This window comes from Macrosteles quadrilineatus, unplaced genomic scaffold, assembly GCF_028750875.1.
Source record: "Macrosteles quadrilineatus isolate MER2022 unplaced genomic scaffold, UCM_ALF_1.0 Scaffold_4__1_contigs__length_99947679, whole genome shotgun sequence".
Lineage (NCBI taxonomy): Eukaryota > Metazoa > Arthropoda > Insecta > Hemiptera > Cicadellidae > Macrosteles > Macrosteles quadrilineatus.
Window position 1 is genome coordinate 25,848,290 of NW_026542597.1, and position 12,517 is coordinate 25,860,806.

General features: G+C 36.4%; 1 protein-coding gene and 1 long non-coding RNA gene across 2 annotated transcripts in view; one reads left to right on the top strand and one right to left on the bottom strand.

The window, feature by feature from the left end:
* LOC128991282 (serum response factor homolog) overlaps window positions 1-12,517 on the top strand; it is a 136,606-nt gene that overhangs the window by 64,667 nt on the left and 59,422 nt on the right. The window lies entirely within an intron of this gene.
* LOC128991283 (uncharacterized) overlaps window positions 1-12,517 on the bottom strand; it is a 52,463-nt gene that overhangs the window by 9,258 nt on the left and 30,688 nt on the right. Inside the window, exons 4-5 of the long non-coding RNA XR_008490624.1 lie at window positions 3,417-4,629; window positions 284-317 (exon numbers count right to left, since the gene is read on the bottom strand). This is a non-coding gene — a long non-coding RNA (uncharacterized LOC128991283). The remainder of the gene's footprint in view (window positions 1-283; window positions 318-3,416; window positions 4,630-12,517) is intronic.

The following is a 12,517-nucleotide window of genomic DNA, read 5'->3' on the forward strand; positions in this document are numbered from 1 at the left end:
CTTTAAAAAATTATATTATTAACATTTATGGAAACCTATCTCCACAGATATTATTATGTTTAATTTTTCAATGATAACGTAACCTCATTCAACGAAATGTTCATTTTTAAGGGTATAAAAAAGTATTTTTAGTTCAGAGGTTATTTCAATTTTATCATAATTCTAACATCATTGCAATAGAGTATTTTAATACTTAAAAAGTTGAGTAAAAATTGAAATATGTCTATTTTTAAAATTTTAATTTTTTTTATGAAAACCCTCTTAGCGACCACTTGTTACGTACCTGCCAGATGCAGCCAATCAGCAATCGTTGTTATCTGGAAATAAGGGAAATAATAAATATCCAAACTAACCATGTTACAATATTGAAATTTTAGGGAATAGAAATACAATTTTAACATAAAATGTTGACATACCATTGTAGAACTGTATTACAAATTACACTTTTAAAGTTATGCACAATAAACATTACAATAAAACATACAATAAAATGAAAAATACGATTTAATACTTGGTAACAGGAATTTGACTATACTGTTTTAACTTAGGCCTGAATAATACATGTTTAAATCCTTGCCTAATAAACCTTAAAAAATAAATTATGCAGTAAGGCCTACTAAATAACAGATTTTTTAGTTACGATGAAAAAAGTCATCTTGTAAATTGTCTTATAAATTACATTTTTTCACTTTTAAATAAAGGACGCTGTATATTGAATCTATAAGCTGTGATCTATAATCTCATGTAATATTTTTGTTTGAGGTACTGTGTATGCTATAAATAAAATACATAAAGCCATGTATGCTTTTAAATAATAATAAAATATTACTATGATTGGGAATCATTGCCTTCAGAGACAAAATATATTAATGTCTTTTTTGTGTTTTAATGCATATCTTACACTGAAACTAATGTTCGCTTAATTGAATGTTGAATTAGTAAAAATTTCACATTTTTATCAAATAATGAAACAATTAATTGTATATGTATGTTCAACCATTTTTCGATACCTAAATTAAGTAAAGTGATTGATTAATAAAAAAATAAAGCTATTGAAGTCTTTTGCCAATTCTGCGATGAATATAAACTAGTCTCGTAGTTGTATTAAGTTTACGAAAAAATATGCTAATCTTAATTATAGATTTATGTTATATTCACCATCTCATATCAGGCGTCTATATCCACATGTTCAAAAATTTTCAAATGGGTAATTTTTTGAAATTTGATTTTTTATACATTCCTTAACAAATTAAGACGTAGACATTCGCCCTCATCAAATTTTATGTCCCTTACAGATTTAGTAAGGGTTTGAAATTTTTAGAAAATATATTTTCTTTTTAAGAAAGCAATTGCTTTTTGTGTGGGAGCGGGGGGTTTAAATGTAAAATGCGCCATTATTGAGTTTCCCCAAGTGTTTGTGCTCGAAACAGGACCAACAATCGTGCAAAACTTTAAATACATTTCTTACTTAGAATTTTTTTTTTATTTATATCCCCCAGTGAATTAAATACATGTTCTTTTGAATATATGCAAAAAATAACGCACAAAGTAGAATCTTTACTGTAGTACACTCCTCATGTCCTATGTATCATTAATCTAGATGTATCCTACGTTAATAAAATAAAATAGCGAAAAACTTAAAGAAGATTATGTCAGAACGGATACTATAACATAAACTGTATGTATCATAAACGAGCAAATGACGTCGCTGGACCGAATCTTATACTAATGTAATAGCTGTAACAGATGGTTAGGACGATTTTTGTGTCCATATTACGAATATGTTTAATTTTTGGGCAATGACTTCATTTTTAGCGAATTTCCCATATAGGGAATAAGCTATTACCGTAGTACTCACGGTAAGACCTGGACCCGGGACCGATTTTTTTTCGTTTTGAGGTCCCTAGAGGTCAAAAACACCATCCCTTCAAATTCATATATATATATATATATGTCCGTTAGCGCGATAACTCGAGCAAAAATGATCCGATTTTGATGAAATTTGGTACAAACGTGTAAACCTACGTTTATTCGAACGAGTTCGCGAACCAGCATGATCGGACCATGGGAACGGGGGTTTATGGGGGCTTTTATGGGGTAAAAATGGGTTTTTCCCATTTTTGACCCAAAAAACATAAAATTTTGCAATTTCTTTCGAAACTATTTTGTAGAGCTTAAAAAAACAAATAATTTAGTATATTGAAGCGTTATAATGCGCCTAATGGTTACGGAAAAAATTTCAAAAAATTGTAAATTGTAAATTTAAAATTCCTATGTTATTCTTATGGAGAATAAGTAAACTGTTGTAGTTTGCTTGTTTATAAACATATTTTGCCCAAATTTGGAAAATGTTTTTATTTCTTACTAACTATTAACATTTTACATAAAAAACACTTTTACCCTCCCTGTTGCAGCAAACCTAAGTATGTCTTAAACTGATTCTATTTAAATAGGGAATAAATGTGATAATTTTAAGGAGACATTTTAGTGTATTTAGGGAAATGGAAATTCGCTTAGTCTGCAGGTTTGCTGCGGCGGGGGTATTTATGTTCATGATCAATACAGTTTTTACGTGGATGGTGTCAATATTTTCCACAGCTACTGTTCTGCCTATTCTCGGCGGGGCGGTAGTTGTGGACAGTGTAGGCAGGTCGCACCACCTGCTCTGTCTACTGCTAACTTGTGTTCTTTTTCACCGGACAACTCTCAGAGTCGCCTCACACCGGTATAATGAGGTGAAAAACTCGTCCAGTCGTGGTTGCTCTGCTTTATCCGTGGATATACGTTAATATTTCATTTATTTGTGTGCGTGAAGAAAACATTTCAATGTATTTAACTAATTTGTGTGTGCTGAAAATTTTTAAATATTTCAATCGGAGACTATTTGCCAAATACCTCTTTAACTATTTCAATCGTTAATTACAATGTAGTAGATCTGCTGAATAAGAACGTATAGGCTAGAATGTTCAGTGTTCACACTAAAAAATTTACAAAACTCATTAAATCGTGTTTTCGACTTAACTTATGCTACTATGTAATGTATTTAACGTTATAGAGATTTACTGCTTAACATAGTAACATGTATACTACTACCTCCACTGTTGATAATTTAAATAAAACATAATAAGAAAAACTTTTAAGCTATCTTTTTACGATATTACGTATTAATATTGTCGTCTAACAAATCTTTGTTTACATCAATGCATTGATTAATATTCAATTACAGTGTTTGCACAGCAAAACAAATAGTATCAAACATTCTTTAAATGTGCTAAACGACAACTAATCTATAGTTGTTCACTCAAATTTTAAAACCGCTGTGTTCTAGACTAACTTCGCCATTTTGTAAAAGTTGACTTAAATCAACGCCTATTTAAGTGTTATATTTGACTGCCCCTCTGCCTGACAGTTCTTACATTTAAATGTAGAGAAGAGTCTTCTGTTTGACCTCCTTTCGTGAAGATTCTCAGGTCTTTGTGTGATCCAAATATCTTCTGCGATTTTAATTGGATGTTCCTGAATCTTTTCTGATCCCCATTTTTCTCCGTCAACATTATCTTCTTGCTCGAGTTTGAAGAGGTAGGAATCTCAAATAACCACCATTGAGGTAAAGATGTCTTCATCAGCTATAACAGAGGAAAGTTTGCTTCAAGATGCAAACACTCTTTGAAAAATGCTCTTGTTTTCATTGTTGACGTTAAAAACTTTCTTTAGGATGACTATCATTTCTAATCCTCCTTGATGTTGACGAGTTTGCTTCAAGATGACAACATTTTGCTTGATCTTTGTACTTTTCCTTGATGTTGAAGAGTTTGCTTCAAGATGACAACATTTTGCTTGATCTTTGTACTTTTCCTTGATGTTGAAGAGTTTGCTTCAAGATTACAACATTTTCCTTGATCTGTGTACTTCTCCTTGATGTTGAAGAGTTTGCTTCAAGATTACAACATTTTCCTTGATCTGTGTACTTCTCCTTCATGTTGAAGAGTTTGCTTCAAGATTACGACATACTGTGCTTGATCTTTGAATTCCTTCTTGATGTTGAAGAGTTTGCTTCAAGATGACAACATTTTGCTTGATCTTTGTACTTTTCCTTGATGTTGAAGAGTTTGCTTCAAGATTACAACATAATTGGCTTGATCTTTGTATTTTCTCCTTGATGTTGAAGAGTTTGCTTCAAGATGACAACATTTTTCTTGATCTTTATTCCTCCTTGATGTTGAAGAGTTTGCTTCAAGATTACAACATAATTGGCTTGATCTTTGTATTTTCTCCTTGATGTTGAAGAGTTTGCTTCAAGATGACAACATTTTTCTTGATCTTTATTCCTCCTTGATGTTGAAGAGTTTGCTTCAAGATGACAACATACTTTGTTTGAGCTTTGAATTCCTCTTTGATGTTGTAGAGTTTGCTCCGAGATGACAGCATACTTTGCTTCATCTTAGTATTCCTCCTTCATACACGTCAGGGTTGGTTAAAAGTTGGCAACACTGTCAACTATTTCTTTAATTTTGTAGTTGAACTATAGTTTCATAGATGAGAAAAATGTCACTTGTGGCCAAGCAGATACTCTTTTTCATGTTCGAGATAGGCGGTAGGTAGTGTTCTTTCAGCCGAGACTCCACGGTTCTGAAACAATAAAAATGAGATTTTAATATCTTAAAATAAAAGTTGGGAACATAGTTTTAAATTTAAGCTTTTTAGGGACCTATGTCCCTACAAGCCACTAGTAGTTTTAAGTTCAAAACACGTAAATGAATTGTAAATGTTCAACAGGTGTTAGACACATAACAATAATTGTTGTTATGGAGTTTTACCCCAATCAATTCTCCAACTATATTTCTGACAATCCCAACCGTAGCTCAACGGCGTAACCAGGTAGCCACGACGTTCCATTCAGTGATTTTCTCAGTTATTCCATTCAACACTCGCCATGCTACTATTGCTACTACGTTTTGTAGATAATTACACCATCAGGCAGTTAGATACGCTCGATTGGGTTTACATCTAGGCGTTCGCGCGTAACCACGGCGAGCGAACAGGTGTGCTTGTCTGTAGCGCAGGCCCTTATTGAATGGTTAGTGCTATTCAACGTTCAATATTGATTGTTTTGTTAACTTATTGATTTGTTCGTGGTATTCAACGTTCATTTTTTGCTCAGATAGTTCGCCGATCATGTATTGTTATCCTAAGTAGAGTTTACAATTTTGTATATGGTTCTGTAGTAGGCTACTCCGTTTCATTTTAACATGCAACTTTACCGGGTTTATGAATTAAACCCAAATGTAATTTCATGTTCTAGTTTGAGGCTAGACGAGTTGATTCATAAACATAATTTGTAAATTTAGGTTTTTAATTAGAGACAAATCGAGTTTTTGGGGGTTTAAAAGCCAAGAGAACGTAATTTATACACTTCATACAATATTTGCACACACCTGGTATATGGATTTATTCATGGGGATTTAATATTTTAAATTCACCATTTTCGCACTATTTCTGTTAGATTTATTATTTACTAGCTGTGTACCCGTTCTACGCACGGGGATCTTATAATATTCAGTTGAAACCTTCTTATATAACGAACAGCAGTTGGTTTGCATATTTTAAGATGCCGGTCGATCCTATAACGGTAGGCTTACTTTTATTTTTACTATCTGATCTCGTTTGCATGGCTCAATCACGTCCTGGTTGAAGTTCGTTCGCTACGCTCACTCACCTGTATGTTGGAGCTCGTTCGCTGCGCTCACTTTCCTTCAGGTTAGCTCGTTCGCTACGCTCACTTGCCTTCAGGTTAGCTCGTTCGCTACGCTCACTCGCCTCCAGGTTGCAAATTAGCTGTTGTCATAAATGTAAAAGAAATAATAGTGCTAGTGCTGCACCCTGTTGGTAATCCTTGTAACTTTAATGCTATTGAACATCACAGAACAGAACCAACTTGTTTAATTGAAACAGCTGTTAAGATTCAATAATTTCATTTCTCATAAGGTTAACATGGGCTTCCAGAAATTCCACGTCAAAAATCGACAAAAACTTGATTTTCAAGGGTTTACTGTTAAATATCTAACTGTCTCATATTCGATGAAATACGTCTAAAACCATCTCATATATGTATAGTATTTGGAAAATAAGTTTCAGGCGGGACAGTGCTATAGTTATTGAGGAGTAGTTGTAATAAAGTGCGTATTTTAGCGTTACCAAGAGAATGACAGATAGACAGACAGACAGACAGACAGACAGACAGACAGAAATTGAGATAAGGTTTGATTCGGTTTCTCTGACCTATGAAATGTAAAAATAACCAAAAAGTTCATTATTCTAAGCAATGTACAGACAAAACTCTAATTTTATTTATATAGATAATATGTTAATTTCATTCAAAATATTAGTTTAACCCGTACACAACTTTTCTCTCCTCTTAGACCGTTCATATATACTATTAGTGAGATTGTCTAATTATTATATCAATGCTATATTAGAAAGATGACAATCGATGCCCAACTTCAAACCCTTTAGCGACATAAATTTAGAGGTCGAAAAAAAAACAAATTATTGAACCAAATCCTACTTTTAGAACAAAAGTTTGCAACTAGAAACTCACAATTTCGCCATCTTTATTATTTCTGCCAAGACACATGCATGTTTTAGACACTTCCAGCACGATCAAATCAATTGCCTCGTGTGTACGACCCATTACGACCGCGATATGCACACAGGTGCTGGACCAACGGGCCACTAACGACCCGCATTCCACCGGGCGGACGAATCAAAGCATAATACAACTATACATTAACTTTATTTATTGTTAAGGCGTTTAATTTTGCGCGCATTAAGTGTCAAAACGGGATTTCTGCCCGGGAATGCGGTCCGCGGTAATTAACACGACCATATGTCGGGATGGCCAGATGCGTATGACCGATCATACCCGACCATATGTTCCTGCCCGTGCCCGCGGTCGTCTTTTTGCCGCCGGACCCGCTATTGTTTAGCGGCCGTTTATATCTTATTCGTTTTTACCGGACGATCCGTCTCCCGGACAAAAAGCGGGCACTCGAAATATTGGATCAGGGCGGTTTTTGCGTCGCACGTGCCTCGACCGCCAATGGGCTGCTTGTTACTCGGAATGTGACTGGTCCGGGACGGCCATATGGTGGGAAAACAGTGGGATTTGGAGGGAAACTAGAGCCCAGGGACTAGCGGAGTTGTAAAGGGTTAGTATACAGCAACGAGATACTCCGGTACCGATATTGCCCACAACTTGATCAAAGAAATTTAGTCAGATTAAAAATTGAAAACTTCTTAGACAAAGAGTTGTTAAAAATATTGCTAATAGCATACCACCGTGCAGGAGGGTCGATGTCACTTTTAAAATTCAATAATTGATTGTGAGATATGAAGCTATCTTGTAAAATCACTCGAAACTTACCCATTTATGTCTTTATGAGGGAACCGAAGGCATGGGGAAATTTACCGTACTACGGTATAGAGTTCTGTAACGGGTTATCCCGAATCTTCAGAGTTATCTCTCTTTCTCTTTACTTTCACTAAATCGCAAAACTTCACTTACGGGTAGGAAACCACTGGTTATATGGAGATTTTAGTGAGCTGTAAAATTAAATAAACTGGAGACATCGAAGTGTTTGCCGTTTAAATCCGTTAAACACACCAATTTGTAAAGGAACCGACACTGGATGATGTTAGATCAATTATGAAACTTACGCAGTTTCCTGTAATCTGGTAGCTAAAAACTATCAAAGTAATATGGAACCACTGGTTATGCAAGCATTATTGTAGTGAGATTTAAGAAATAGTCTGTAGGCTCAAGAATTCTCTGCCATTTAAAAATCCAAAATACGAGGTTTTTTTATCAAAAGTTTGTCGTATGATAGAAAATTTCTGGCTGTAGGGAGATTTTATTGAAATTAAATTCAAATAATCTGGAGCGACGGAGGCAACGGAGTTTTCTACCCTAACCATACTCCTAAAACCTAGACATGTGGTACGAAAACAATGGATAAGAAGAAAATAGTGAATTCAGCAATGAAATATCCAGAAGCACAGAGTTCTCCATGCAATTTGATATCCAACCGAGAAAACCAAACCACTATTGTACTGGTATAATCAAGTCACTTCTTAACCAGGCCATTCCGGTGCAGCGAGTTCTTTCCCCATCTTGGACCATCGAAACGTAGCCATATGGTTTGGGAACACAGAATAGAAAAACTTTGAGTGAACCCCAATGTGTACTCCGTGTACACACACCAATTATCCTTTGCATTATGAACATTTGTTTTGTCAAATTGTATCTCATGTTTGTATAAAATGGTTTTGATGAAAACTTCCTCTAAGCTAAACAACGCTTTATGAATAACGTTGTGTAAATGCCAGAATATGTGTGAACGCAAGCTTGACGAATACGAATTCATGTGCAAAGCACCATTTTAATCTAAACATTCGTCTAGTTTTGTTAAAATTTTCTGTCTCATGAAAACTTTGTGGATGCTAAACAAAGATGACTCGGTATGGAAACGTCAGAAAACAACGAGGAAAATAAATCCGTGTATGTACCTTAACATATGCGCATTCGTAGGACCGAGATTTTTCACAAAAGAACTTCATGAAAACCTCCACTATGAAATTCAAACCATGCTACATAACAAACGGTATAAAAACCAGAAAAGTGGGTGTGATCTCAAACTTGACAAATATGAATGCGAAAAGCATCATTTTAATCTCAACATTGCGAGTATCCGTGAGACCAAATTCCCTAAGATTTGATAAAACGTTGAAAACTCCCCGCAAGCTAAATATATCGAACGGTATGGACACAACAGAAAAATTGAAGTAATCTAATGACTTGCGCTTTCGAAGGACCACATTTTCCAAGTTTTGATAAAACGATGAAAACTCCCCCAAGCTCAACAAAGCCGCATAACGAACATGCCGATAGAGTGCGGTACAGGACCGGGAACGGGAGTTATCGTGACGGTGACGGTGTTAACAAGAGCGATATCTCGCATCCACCGCCGCCGCGCCAAATAATTAGATGGATGCGACCGCGGTTAATTTATGCGGTGCGCGTAGACTGGTCTGTAGTAACGAGACCAGCAGCTTCTAGGCTAGCCGCGGCGCTGCAGCCGGCGGCTTCTGGCCTCACTAGGGTTGAGGTAGGTTGAAATTTGCTAGCAAGATTTGAGATTTGTAAAGTGAAAGGTTGGGATAGAGTGTCTCGTTGTTGATGTAGTTCCTTTGTTTCCTTTGGAATTAAGTTGAAATCTTACGAGGCCAACAGATTCTATGTTTTGGCAGGCTTCTACCGTAGGTGGATTGTGGAGTAACTTTGATAAGGTTGGGGAAGGTTGAAGTTTACTCCGCAAGGTTGTGAGATATAGAAGATGATTTTGGGCTAAATATGCTTCAATGACATTTGTAATATAATTTAGCACTGGATTCAAGTTTTGGATGGAGGTGGTCTAAATTAGTCATGTCCGTTGTTTTAAGTAAGGTTTCATTCTAGGGGTTTTTAACACTTCGAATGTTTGTCAAATTAAAGGATGAAACTTGATCATGCTTGTGATAGATCGTGCACCTCAAAGCAGCTAAATTGTCTACCGTATCCATTGTACAGTATTTTGAAAATAAACTGAGCGTATCAAAAATACGTTATAAAATGTATAAAAGTTTTTGTGCAAAATCCATTTTACCAAGTTTTATTGTATTTCCCAGTTTTATACGTAGATGTCTGAAAAAATGATTAGGAGTTGGAAAACAATTTCAAGTTAGCGTTACAATAATTGGTTCCAATAAATAAATATGCACTTTTGAATATAGTACCTTGAATAGTTTTCTTGTGGAATTGAACAAAATCCTAATTCGAGCAACATGTCAGTACATCTTAGGTCTTTTATCTTAGTTCAGGCACTGTTTCGGTACATCCTAGGTGTGTTCTGATCTGGATAGTGATTAAATACCTCCCCATGTATGTTAAACGTTGTTTGCTGTGATACCCGTTTTAAATTATTATAGATTACAACTCTTTCATTACACTCACGAATACTAGAATACTCCTTATTACTCATTACAAAAGTTGTGTTTTCGACTCCTCACTGTGTCGTTTCCTCAACTTTAAAGCGTGACCAATTTTGATCAACCTCTATATAACGTCGTCAACATCTTAACATCAGCGAACGCCCGAAGCCCTTGGAAACTACCAAACTCACATAAATAATCCTAATCTATGAATAATAATACCATAACTTAAATAATGCAGTTCGAGAAAAATACACTCTTAAATTTCTTATGTAATTGCTTAACTCCTTCCTTAACAAAACCGTGTTGGGAAATTGATCGTATGGAGTTTACAGTCGAAGCCGAGGAGTGAAGGGAATGTTATGTGTTTACTGTTTACCAGAGAGACTCTCATTACATCCCATAAAACGGCGCAACAACATAGCACAACGACGACGACGACGCGCTCTCGCAACACAGACACCTGTAGTGTTGGGAAATACACATCTTGGACTCGGTGAATACTGTCTCTGTTCATCGGTTATTAGAGTTAATAGTCTTGACACTTCAGGAATAAACTCTAGGATGAAATTTGACTGTGTTTGTCACAGACATTTGAAATTGATGTGTCATTAGGATACATCACAGTGGTGTATTAACAATTACCAATTACGAAGGGGCGACTGAATTAAGGATGAATGAGATACCTTTGATGCTTTAAGACCAGCTTTTTCTTTAACCATAACCATATCATCCCAATAGTCTAGGGCGGTTTGCCAAGTTTAAAACCATCAAAAAGCCACTGATTTTTCTCTGAAGTAGTTCAATGTTAAACTACGTGGTAAGGTACTTCTTCTTTCGTGATGTTTCGTTTTAAAACTTGAAACATTTTCAGCTTGTAGTACTTGCTTCGGCAGTACATATCGGAACAGCCAAGTAGGGCCTACTCATCTTCACCGCAAGCAAGTAATGTACCACCCAAGCTCTGTATGGATACACGAAGTCAGGCTATGATCAACAATGGCAGACAGTTGGCAGCTTAGCTGAGCGAACATAATGTTATCTTTATGCTATAATGGCACAGTAACGGTAATATTTTCTCCTGTCCTCTAAACCAACGAGTGCGATTGTGATTCCAATTATACGCTACTGACCAATACATGCAGTTTACTTTCATTTTTTTGAGTTTGCAAGTAATTCTTGATCCGAAAACAACGGATATTTCATTGTCAATCACATGTTCCTAATCTTGCACCACTTACACGTGGTATCACGGCAAACACTTTCTACCGTCGAACATCTCGATTTTGAAAGTTCTAATTTAAGAAATCCAACATGGCTACCTTTGATAACTGTTAACATAATGATAAAGCACTTTTCGCATCTACAATGAGGCCGCTATGACAATGCTACTGTCAGTTCCACCAACACATGTCTCGGCCGTGGCCGTCGGTATTGTTTGTCCGGCGCGGTGCGGCCGCCACAGAGGAGCGCGGTTATTTATGCGGGCCCCGATACAAGTATTTAGTGGACTGTTTATTATGTGGACGCGCGCACGCGCAGACACGCGAATGCGCATTCCGCCGCCGCCATTACACGCATTATTTGCATAGAGCCGTCGGTAGAGGCTACGCTAACGAGGTGGATCTCGGGGGGATTCGGGGATCAAGGTTCTGGGGTACGAAGAAATCCCTAGTTTAGAATTTGTAACAACAATTAATTACTGCGAGTAGATTTGTGCTTTTCAGACGACTACCGTGTCTAAATCGGAGAAACAATGCTCGCTAATGTTTTGGATTCCACGTAGAGTTTCATCTTCAGGGAGACTAAGACTATCTCACAGTTTGATGTTGAAAACTAGAGAATGATGAGCAGGGTGTCCACATTCTGGAAAGTCAGGGATAGTCATGGAAAAAAATTCTGGTCATTGAAAGTAATGAAAATAGGTAAAAAGTCATGGAAATCCCCAATGATTGATGGATTTGAGGAGACTTTTCAATGCTCTAGTCGGCCGTAACCCCGACTATTGTAGCATTTTTCACAAGACATACGACAATTAAATTTATTACAGTTGTACTAGTTTATGAGTTTTGGGTTTGTATTAGGTCATTGTTGTATCTATTGTACTCCATTGTCATTTGTTAATACATATGTCACTATTTTTTTGTCAAATAACTCGTCCAGGCAGTGTTATTTGTGTGTGTATGTCATATTAAAATTTTCGAGTAAAGTTCGTGAATCATGGAAATCAATGATACATGGTCATGGATAGTCATGGAAAGTCATGGAAATTAATGGCAAATTTTCTGTGGACACCCTGATGAGGATGCAAAATTAGGATGTGGTGGAATAATCGGGTGTATGGTTTAGCTTTGTCATACAACACCGTGTGGTCCTCTCCACCAATAATCACCATGTTATCCCCCATTAGCCTTTAGCCGAGCCAGTGACCAGAGTGACCACTCGACGGCCTCCACGCCACACTCCGCTGTCACTGAAGCCCCGCAAGACC